Genomic DNA, 10,995 nt, shown 5'->3' on the forward strand with positions numbered 1-10,995 from the left:
ATGTTACTTGCCCGAGATTCGATCGTCGGTATCTCAATACCTAGTTCAATCTTACTGGCAAGTCTCTTTACTTGTTTCGTAATGCATCATCCCACAACTAACTTATTAGTCACATTGCTTGCAAGGCTTATAGTGATGTGCATTACCGAGAGGGCCCAGAGATACCTCTCCGACAATTGGAGTGACAAATCCTAATCTCGAAATACGCCAACTCAACAAGTACCTTCGGGGACACCTGTAGAGCACCTTTATAATCACCCAGTTACGTTGTGACGTTTGGTAGCACACAAATTTTTCCTCCGGTAAATGGGAGTTGCATAATCTCATAGTCATCAGAACATGTATAAGTCATGAAGAAAGCAATAGCAACATACTAAAGGATCAAGTGCTAAGCTAACGGAATGGGTCAAGTCAATCACATCATTCTCCTAATGATGTGATCCCGTTAATCAAATGAAAACTCATGTCCATGGTTAGGAAACATAACCATCTTTGATCAACGAGCTAGTCAAGTAGAGGCATACTAGTGACACTCTGTTTGTCTATGTATTCACACATGTATTATGTTTCCGGTTAATACAATTCTTGCATGAATAATAAACATTTATCATGATATAAGGAAATAAATAATAACTTTATTATTGCCTCTAGGGCATATTTCCTTCACTTGTCAACCTTGGAATCACTTCCAACTCACATCATCACCTCGCCCTTAACTAGTCTCTGTTTATTTTGCAACTCCCGTTTCGAGTTACTACTCTTAGCAACTAAACTAGTATCAAATATTGGGGTTGCTATAAACACTAGTAAAGTACACATCAATAATATGTATATCAAATATACTTTTGTTCACTTTGCCATCCTTCTTATCTGACAAGTATCTAGGGCAGTTCCACTTCTAGTGACCATTTCCTTTGTAGTAGAAGCACTCAGTTCCAGGCTTGGGTCTAGCTTTGGGATTCTTCATGGGAGTAGGAACTTGCTTGCTATTCTTCTTTAAAGTTCCTCTTTCTTTCCCTTTGCCCTTTTCTTGAAACTAGTGGTCTTGTTAACCATCAACACTTGATGCTATTTCTTGATTTCTACCTTCGCCGATTTCAGCATCGCGAAGAGCTTGGGAATTACTTTCGTCATCCCTTGCATATTATAGTTCATCACTAAGTTCTAGTAACTTGGTGATAGTGACTAGAGAACTTTGTCAATTACTATCTTATTTGGAAGATTAACTCCCACTTTATTCAAGCAATTGTAGTACTCAGACAATCTGAGGACATGCTCACTGGTTGAGCTATTCTCCTCCATCTTGTAGGCAAAGTACTGTCAAAGGTCTCATACCTCTCGACACGAACATGAGTATGAAATACCAATTTCAACTCTTAGAACATCTTATATGCTCCGTGGCGTTCAAAACATTTTTGAAGTGCCGGTTCTAAGCCGTAAAGCATGGTGCACTAAACTATTAAGTAGTCATCATACCGAGCTTTGTCAAACATTCATAACGTGTGCATATGCTCCTGCAATAGGTCTGTCACCTAGCGGTGCATCAAGGACATAATTCTTCTGTGCAGCAATGAGGATAATCCTCAGATCACGGACAAAGTCCGCATCATTGCTGCTATCATCTTTCAACTTATTTTTCTCTAGGAACATATCAAAATAATAATAAACTGGAAGCTACATCGCAAGCTATTGATCTACAACATAGATATGCAAATACTATCAAGTACTAAGTTCATGATAAATTAAAGTTCAATTAATCATATTACTTAAGAACTCCCACTTAGATAGACATCCCTCTAATCGTCTAAGTGATCATGTGATCCATATCAACTAAACCATGTCCGATCATCACGTGAGATGGAGTAGTTTTCAGTGGTGAACATCACTATGTTGATCATATCAACTATATGATTCACGCTCGACCTTTCGGTCTCAGTGTTCCGAGGCCATATCTGCATATGCTAGGCTCGTCAAGTTTAACCCGAGTATTCTGTGTGTGCAAAACTGGCTTGCACCCATTGTATGTGAACATAGAGCTTATCACACTCGGTCATCACGTGGTGTCTCGGCACGACGAACTATTGCAACGGTGCATACTCTGGGAGAACACTTGTACCTTGAAATTTAGTGAGAGATCATCTTATAATGCTACCGCCGTACTAAGAAAAATAAGATGAATAAAGAGATAAACATCACATGCAATCAAATAAGTGATATGATATGGCCATCATCATCTTGTGCCTTTGATCTCCATCTCCAAAGCACCGTCATGATCACCATCATCACCGGCTTGACACCTTGATCTCTATCGAAGCATCATTGTCGTCTCACCAACTATTGCTTCTACGACTATCGCTGCCGCTTAGTGATAAAGTAAAGCAATTACATGGCGTTTGCATTTCATACAATAAAGCGACAACCATATCACTCCTTCCAGTTGCCGATAACTGTTACAAAACATGATCATCTCATACGACAATTTATATATCATCACGTCTTGACCATATCACATCACAGCAAGCCCTGCAAAAACAGGTTAGACGTCCTCTACTTTGTTGTTGCAAGTTTTACGTGGCTGCTACGGACTTAGCAAGAACTGTTCTTACTTATGGCATAAAAACCACAACATGGTATAGTGATTGCTTTTTGATCTTCAGAAAGAACCTTGTTCATTGAATCCGATTCAACTAAAGTTGGAGAAACAGACACCCGCCAGCCACCTGTGTGCAAAGCACGTCGGTAGAACCAGTCTCATGAGCACGGTCATGTAATGTCGGTCCGGGCTGCTTCATCCAACAATACCGTCGAATCAAGAAACAACTAGTGACGGCAAGCAATATGTGTATACACACGCTCACAACTCCTTTGTGTTCTACTCGTGCATATAACATCTACACATAGACCTGGCTTGGATGCCATTGTTGGGGAACGTAGTATTTCAAAAAAATTCCTATAAGCACGCAAGATCTATCTAGGGATGCATAGAAACAAGAGGGGAGAGTGTGTCCACGTACCTTCGTAGACCGAAAGCGGAAGCGTTAAGTAACGCGGGTGATGTAGTCAAACTTCAGTCATCAAATCACATAACTCATAATACAAATTGTCATCGAACGTTAAGCGTGCGGACCCTATGGGTTCGAGAACTATGTAGACATGACCGAGACACATCTCTGGTCAATAACCAATAGCAGAACCTAGATGCTCATATTGGTTCCTACATATTCTAGGAAGATCTTTATCGGTGAAACCACATAACAACATATGTTGCTCCCTTTGTCATCGGTATGTTACTTGCCCGAGATTCGATCGTTGGTATCATCATACCTAGTTCAATCTCGTTACCAGCAAGTCTCTTTACTCGTTCCATAATGCATCATCCTGCAACTAATTCATTAGTAACATTGCTTGCAAGGCTTATAGTATGTGCATTACTGAGAGGGCCCAGAGATACCTCTCCGATACACAGAGTGACAAATCCTAATCTCGATCTATGCCAACTCAACAAACACCATCGGAGACACCTATAGAGCATCTTTATAATCACCCAGTTACGTTGTGACGTTTGATAGCACACAAGGTGTTCCTTCGGTATTCGGGTGTTGCATAATCTCATAGTCATAGGAACATGTATAAGTCATGAAGAAAGCAATAGCAATAAACTAAATGATCATAGTGCTATGCTAATGGATGGTTCTAGTCCATCACATCATTCTCTAATGATGTGACCCTATTCATCAAATGACAACACATGTCCATGGCTAGGAAACTTAACCATCTTTGATTAACGAGCTAGTCAAGTAGAGGCATACTAGGGACACTTTGTTTGTCTATGTATTCACACATGTACTAAGTGTCCGGTTAATACAATTCTAGCATGAATAATAAAATTCATCATGATATAAGGAAATATAAATAACAACTTTATTATTGCCTCTAGGGCATATTTCCTTTAGAATCCATATCCGACGCTTCTGCGCTGACGGGCCTGAAGATAAGCCAGTGTCACAACTGCGTGTGAGGGATCCCTGGCATTCCTGAAGACCAGTCTCAACCTGAATAGTCGTTTTCACGTAGGTGGCGAAATCAGCAAAGTCATGAACGAGCAGTGCTAGCTTGATATCAGGGTGAAGTCCATCACGGAACTTTTCTTGCCTACGAGCATCAGTTGTAATGTCTTCTTCAGCATAACGTGATAAGTCCAAAAATTCCCGCTGATAAGCATCTACAGACTTTTTGCCTTGGGTGAGGTTGCGGAACTCGCGCTTCTTCCTGTCCATGATTCCCCAAGGAATGAAACGAGCACGGAAGGCAGCTTGGAAATCCGACCAAGTGATGACCGTTCTAGTAGCTAGGGTACGCCTATGGTTGTCCCACCATTGGGCAGCGGGACCATTGAGGAAGAAGGATGCGAAGGTGACATAGCTAGCAGGGGCTACATCAGCAGACTCCATCTCATAGGTGATATCACGGAGCTAGTCATCAGCATCCAGCGGCTGTGTTGAGCTGCGGTAAATAGTTGGGTTGAGGCGCATGAAATCCTGCCGAGTTACTGGGGCTGGCTGTTGGTTCATATTGGGGCGAGGAAACTGCGCCATCATTCCTTCCATGAACTGGCGGTTCAGGTCAAACTGCTGCATCATTCTGGCCATAAATTCAAGCGGTGGTGGAGCATTGCCACCACGGCCACGACTAATGGGTCTAACCATCCTACTAACATGTAACAGGGGTAGTTTGGCATCGAGAATTTGTAAAGACAAATGATCATTCATGATGAAACATGCATAATGAAAGAGGTACGATGGATACCACCTAGTAGTCAACAAGACAGTGTGTGTACTATTCAAAATACTATTCTAAGGAATAACTATGGCTTGTCCAACTTTGGGGTGAATGTGGTCACGGGATCCTAATGTTAGAGCTAGAAAATTTGTTTAAACCGACTGGAAGAGAGATCAGAGTCCTAGAGTAAAGATCGAGGAGTAAAAGATCCTAATACCACCCAGTGGCGACATGGGCCCGTGATGACCCACAAGTACAGGGGATCTATCATAGTCCTTTTGATAAGTAAGAGTGTCGAACCCAACGAGGAGCAGAAGGAAATGATAAGCAGTTTTCAGTAAGGTATTCTCTGCAAGCACTGAAATTATCGATAACAAATAGTTTTGTGATAAGGTAATTTGTAACGAGTAACAAGTAATAAATGTAAATAAGGTGCAGCAAGATGGCCCAATCCTTTTTGTAGCAAAGGACAAGCCTGGACAAACTCTTATATAAAGGAAAGTGCTCCCGAGGACACATGTGAATTATCATCAAGCTAGTTTTCGTCATGTTCATATGATTCGCGTTCGGTATTTTGATAATTTTATATGTGGGTGGACCGGTGCTTGGGTACTACCCTTCCTTAGACAAGCATCCCACTTATGATTAACCCCTATTGCAAGCATCCACAACTACAAAATAAGTATTAAGGTAAACCTAACCATACCATGAAACATATGGATCCAAATCAGCCCCTTACGAAGCAACGCATAAAGTAGGGTTTAAGCTTCTGTCACTCTAGCAACCCATCATCTACTTATTACTTCCCAATGCCTTCCTCTAGGCCCAAATAATGGTGAAGTGTCATGTAGTCGACGTTCACATGGCACCACTAGAGGAGAGACAACATACATCTCATCAAAATATCTAACGAATACCAAATTCACATGACTACCTATAGCAAGACTCCTCCCATGTCCTGAGGAACTAATGTAACTACTAACAAATCATATTCATGTTCATAATCATAGGGGTATTGATATGCATAAATGATCTGAACATATGATCTTCCACCGAATAAACCCACTAGCATCAACTACAAGGATTAATTAACACTAGTAGCAACCTGTAGGTACCAATCTGAGGTTTTGAGACAAAGATTGGATACAAGAGACGAACTAGGGTTTGAGATGAGATGGTTCTAGTGAAGATGTTGATGGAGATTGACCCCCTCCCGATGAGAGTATCGATGGTGATGATGATGGTGATGATTTCCCCCTCCCGGGGGGAAGTTTCCCCGGCAGAACGGCTCCGCCGGAGCCCTAGATTGGTTCCGCCAAGGTTCAGCCTCGTGGCGGTGGAATCTCATCCCGTAAGCTTGCTCATGATTTTTTCCAGGGCAAAAGACCTCATATAGCAGAAGATGGGCACCAGAGACCTGCTAGGGAGCCCACGAGGCAGGGGCGTGCCCCCACCCTCGTGGATGGTGGGTGGCCCCCCTCTGGTACTTCCTTCGCCCAATATTTTTTATATATTCTGAAACGTGCTCCCGTGAAGTTTCAGGACTTTTGGAGTTGTGCAGAATAGGTCTCTAATATTTGCTCCTTTTCCAGCCCAGAATTCCAACTGCCGGCATTCCCCCTCTTCATGTAAACCTTGTAAAATAAGAGAGAATAGGCATAAGTATTGTGACATAATGTGTAATAACAAACCATAATGCAATAAATATAGATATAAAAGCATGATGCAAAATGGATGTATCAACTCCCCCAAGCTTAGACCTCGCTTGTCCTCAAGCAGAAGACGAAATCGAAAAATATGTTCACATGTTTAGAGATAGCGGTGTCGATAAAATAAAATACGGACATGAGGGTATCATGATCATTCTTATAATAATAACATATATATAGAGAGAGTAGCACTATTCTGATCCTGGTATCAAAATAGTTATTTGGATCACATCGGCCCTATATAAGCCCGATTAGGTGTTTCCGAACTCGCGAGACGGTAGTCAACCAAAAAAATACACCCAACCCGATCCCATCGCCCGCATTCTCCTGCTGCGCCCCCAGATCTCCCTCACCCGCGCGACCCCCGCCCCCCTCTCGCCGCTGGCGACGGCCTCCGTCCCCGCGCCCCAGATCCGCCGACTCCGAGCCCCACACCCCGCTCACCAGCGCCGCCACCACCTCCCCGCCCCACGGCGCGCCACCTTCTAGCACGCCGCCGTCCCGTCTCGCGGCACGCCGCGTTCTCTTCTCCCAGCGCGCCGCCACACCACTGTGGGCCGGCGCTGCTCCACCCCCCCTCCCCCGCTGAACCACTCCTCCCCGATGCTCCTCCTCTGGCGCTTCCGCCAACGAGCATCTGGACTCGCCGTGGATGCGGCCTCCTGGCTCTACCCCACCCATGCCTTCTCCATGTTCTTCCCCTGGCCATGCCCGCGCCGGCGGCCCAACCATCCAGCTCGAGCAAAAGAAGTTCAACGCCTCGAGCGCGAGCAGTCCATCCAGGTTCTCCCTCGACGACATGCCCAAGCCGAAGCGGCGACCTGCCTGAGTCCTACAATGTGACCTTCATGCCTGTGTCTTCTCCGCCGCCCTCCTTCATCTTCCTCTATGTGTGGTGGACGCCATGGCGTGCTCGCTAGATCCCTGCACAAAGATGTTGCGGGGGTCGCTGGATCCATCCTCCGACCACAACCACCTCGCCCATGGAAGCATGGGGCTTTCTACGACCAACGCTCACTGTCTTCTGTGTCACCCATAGCCCATTGACCTCCTGCGCTCCTCTATATGTGAGTCACTTATGTGTTAGATTCTGTGTTGTGTTTGTTCCGTAGTAGACTGATGATAGTTCAGTTACAGGGAAAACAACAGGTTGGCTTGTACGTGGCCTATAGATAGAGTAAAATTGATGTTGCTGCTCTGCGTTAAAGATGACTCCAGATGAAGCACTATCTAGCCGATGTACTACTTGTTCTACTGTACGTTTGTGCCTTTTGTTTGGTGGATCAGCTACTGTTTTGCTAGCTTTGGACATCAGCTTTTTTATGCTGCTACATCACATGGACCCATGGAGAAGAAAAATGGATAAGAGAGAGATGATGCGGTGGTTAGAAAATACAAATGGTGGAAAACACCCGACATAGAATCATTGGTAGTTACCTAAACGAGTGTTCAAGTAAATATACTACAACACTACATTGGCAAAAAAAACATACCTAGCGGAAGTTTAGTGACATATACTTGAAGGATAAAAAAATGTGTGGTGGTGGGACCAACCTGATGTTAAGTCTAATAAATACTCACAAAAACGTGGTTTCGTGCTCTATACATGTTTGTTGATACGTCTACAATAGACTAACGTTTCTTGACTATGATATATAAGAGGTCCAAAATTTTGATTTCAAGATGGATCGAAGTTAGGTGCATAAATATATGATGCGTCCAGAAAATTCTTTTCTTTTGCATCCATTTTGTCCGAAAAAAGTGAACACCTGAAGTTCAAAATATTAAACGCGAGCAGAAAAAAGTTAAAATGATCTAGTGCTTAAAATAAAATAATACCTACGAATTAGAAAAAAACATAATAAAAATACACAACTCGAAAAGAAAATAAGCGAACAGTTCGATGTTAAAAAATTGAAAAATCACTAAACCCCTGAGTGTTCACCCCAAAAAAATAGATCGATGTTTATTTAAGAAGTAATGGATTTCCTCCGTTTCAAAAAAACTAGAAGTTTAAATTTAAATAACATAGAAGTTCAAAAAGTTTATAAAAAAGGGTTTTCCCAGATTCTAAAAATAATTATAAGTTCAAATTTAAATAACGAAGAAGGTCAAAAACCTAGAAGTTCAAATTTAAAAGGCAGAGCAATTATATATTTATTACTAAACTCAGATTTCTCCAATTACCAAAAGGTTCAAACTAAAAAAAGAGAGAAGTTCGATGTTGTAAGAGCATCTAGTGCCACCCCTAGTTGGTTTTGGAGTATTGACGACAAACCTAGTTGAGGGACTAACGTGTTTGTGAGAATTGCAGGAAAACACAGGTAGAAGTCCCTCATTGATTCGGTTTTATTACCAGAGATGACCCCTAAAAATGTACGAAGACATTGAAGACAATGGTGGTTTATGAAGATATTCATATTGAAGACAATGACATGAGAAGACTTCCTATGAAGCTTATGGAACTCGAAGACTTAGATCCTTCGTAGTTTTATTTCATTTATGTTGTGTCATAGGAATCACCGTACTGTTAAGTGGGGTCCAAGAGAACCAGTCAGAATGACTGAAGTGATGCCTAATTCAAATCCTATGTCTTCGAGCGAAGACTTTGAGAGAAAATCTTGTCCAGAGTCAGACAAGTCAGCTTTACTTGTAGCCCAAGTAAAGTTGCCGTGTGAGTTCAAAATTCGACCGTTGGTACACGTGTCAGTTCCTTAGTGACCCAGGGTCATTTCGGACAGATCAGGTCGGGTTGCCAAGTGGCTATAAATAGTCCAGCCCCCACAACCATAAACGATTGGCTGCTCAGATTTCAGTGCACGGATTTTGTCGTTTAAAGAGCAACCCACCTCGAAGCCTTTGAGAGAAAAATTCCTAGTGAGGAGAAAAGCCCTAACCACCCAAAGCCAGAGTAAATTGGGCATCACTTAAGTCTTCGTGTCTGTGTGATCTGAAGACTTATTACACTTGAGGACTGTGCATCCTCCAGACGGTTAGGCGTCGCGTTCTGAGCATCCAAGAGAAATTGTGGATTGCCGGTGAACGAAGTCTGTGAAGGTTTGGGAGTCTACCTTGAAGACTTACCAGAGTGATTGGGCGAGGTCTGTGTGACCTTAGCTCAAGGATAAAACGGTGAGGACTGGGTGTCTTGGACTAAGTGTCCTTGACTGGGTGTCCGGGACTGTGTGTCCTTCGGTTTAAATACCTAGCCGCTCCAACCAGACGTACAGTTGTCACAGCAACTGGAACTGGTCCAACAAATCATTGTCTTCGACGTGTCACTAGTTTCATCTACACTTCCTTTTTACTTACAGTTATTCATTGTGAAGCCATTGCGTGCTTGCTTTATCTTTTGTCTTCACAACATGAATGTATGATCTGTTTGGCTTCATAACTTCTTCCTACCTGATCCTTATTACACTGTAGCTGTTTGTCATTGCGCTTTCACTCTATTGAATACATGACCATGGCTGGCCTAGTGTAATCTAACTTCCGCTACATAGTAATAGGCATAATCTTCACTGTTTGTCTTCATAACTCTCACGTTTTGAAGACTTTCATAAAAATCGCCTATTCACCCCCCCTCTAGTCGATATAACGCACTTTCAATTGGTATCAGAGCGAGGTGCTCCCTTGTTTTGTGTGATTCGGTTTAACCACTTGGAGTTTTAGCTATGTCGACTGCAGGGATAATCAAAGTCTCCGCTGCTTGCCCTGTCTTCGATGGAATTGAATATCCCTACTGGAAGAATAAGATGCGCATGCATCTTGAAGCCATTGACGTCGACCTATGGTATGTCGTCGAAAACGGCGTTCCCAAGGCTGGAGAAGGTGTCACTGCTGCTGATGTCAAGAAGTTCATTCGACTGGATTCTACTGCCAAGAATATCATCTGTGGTCATCTGACCAAAGGACAGTATGGCCGTGTGAGTGCCTTGAAGACATCAAAGCTAGTCTGGGACTGGCTCTCCAAGGTCAATGAAGGCATCTCAACCCAGAGAGATCAAAGAATCAGTGTTCTTTGCAACATCTTCAACCGCTTCAAGCGAAATGACAATGAGAATGTCCAGCACACATTTGACCGGCTCACTGACATCACAAATGAGCTTCAAGCCCTCGGCGCCACTGAGATCACCAAACATGAAATCGTCAAGACGCTGCTGAGATCACTTGATAGTTCGTTTGACATCCTGGCCCTGATGATTCAAGAACGTCCTGATTTCAAGACACTCGATCCGTCTGACATACTTGAGAGGCTCAACACACATGAGTTTCAGCTTTCTGAGAAAAGAGATATCTACGGTCCAAACTATGGGCAAACTCGTGCCTTGAAGGCAAAAGCTGTCTCCTCATCTGAAGAAGAATCTGACTGCAGTTCTGATGATCCTGAAGACATTGGAAGAGAACTTGCAATGCTAGTGAAGAAGTTCCAAAAATTCACTAAGAAGAAAGGCTTCAGGAAATCTTCACGATCAAGCTCAAGGAATGATGAAGCTTCTGCTCATAA

This window comes from Triticum urartu, chromosome 3, assembly GCF_003073215.2.
Source record: "Triticum urartu cultivar G1812 chromosome 3, Tu2.1, whole genome shotgun sequence".
Classification (NCBI taxonomy): Eukaryota; Viridiplantae; Streptophyta; class Magnoliopsida; order Poales; family Poaceae; genus Triticum; species Triticum urartu.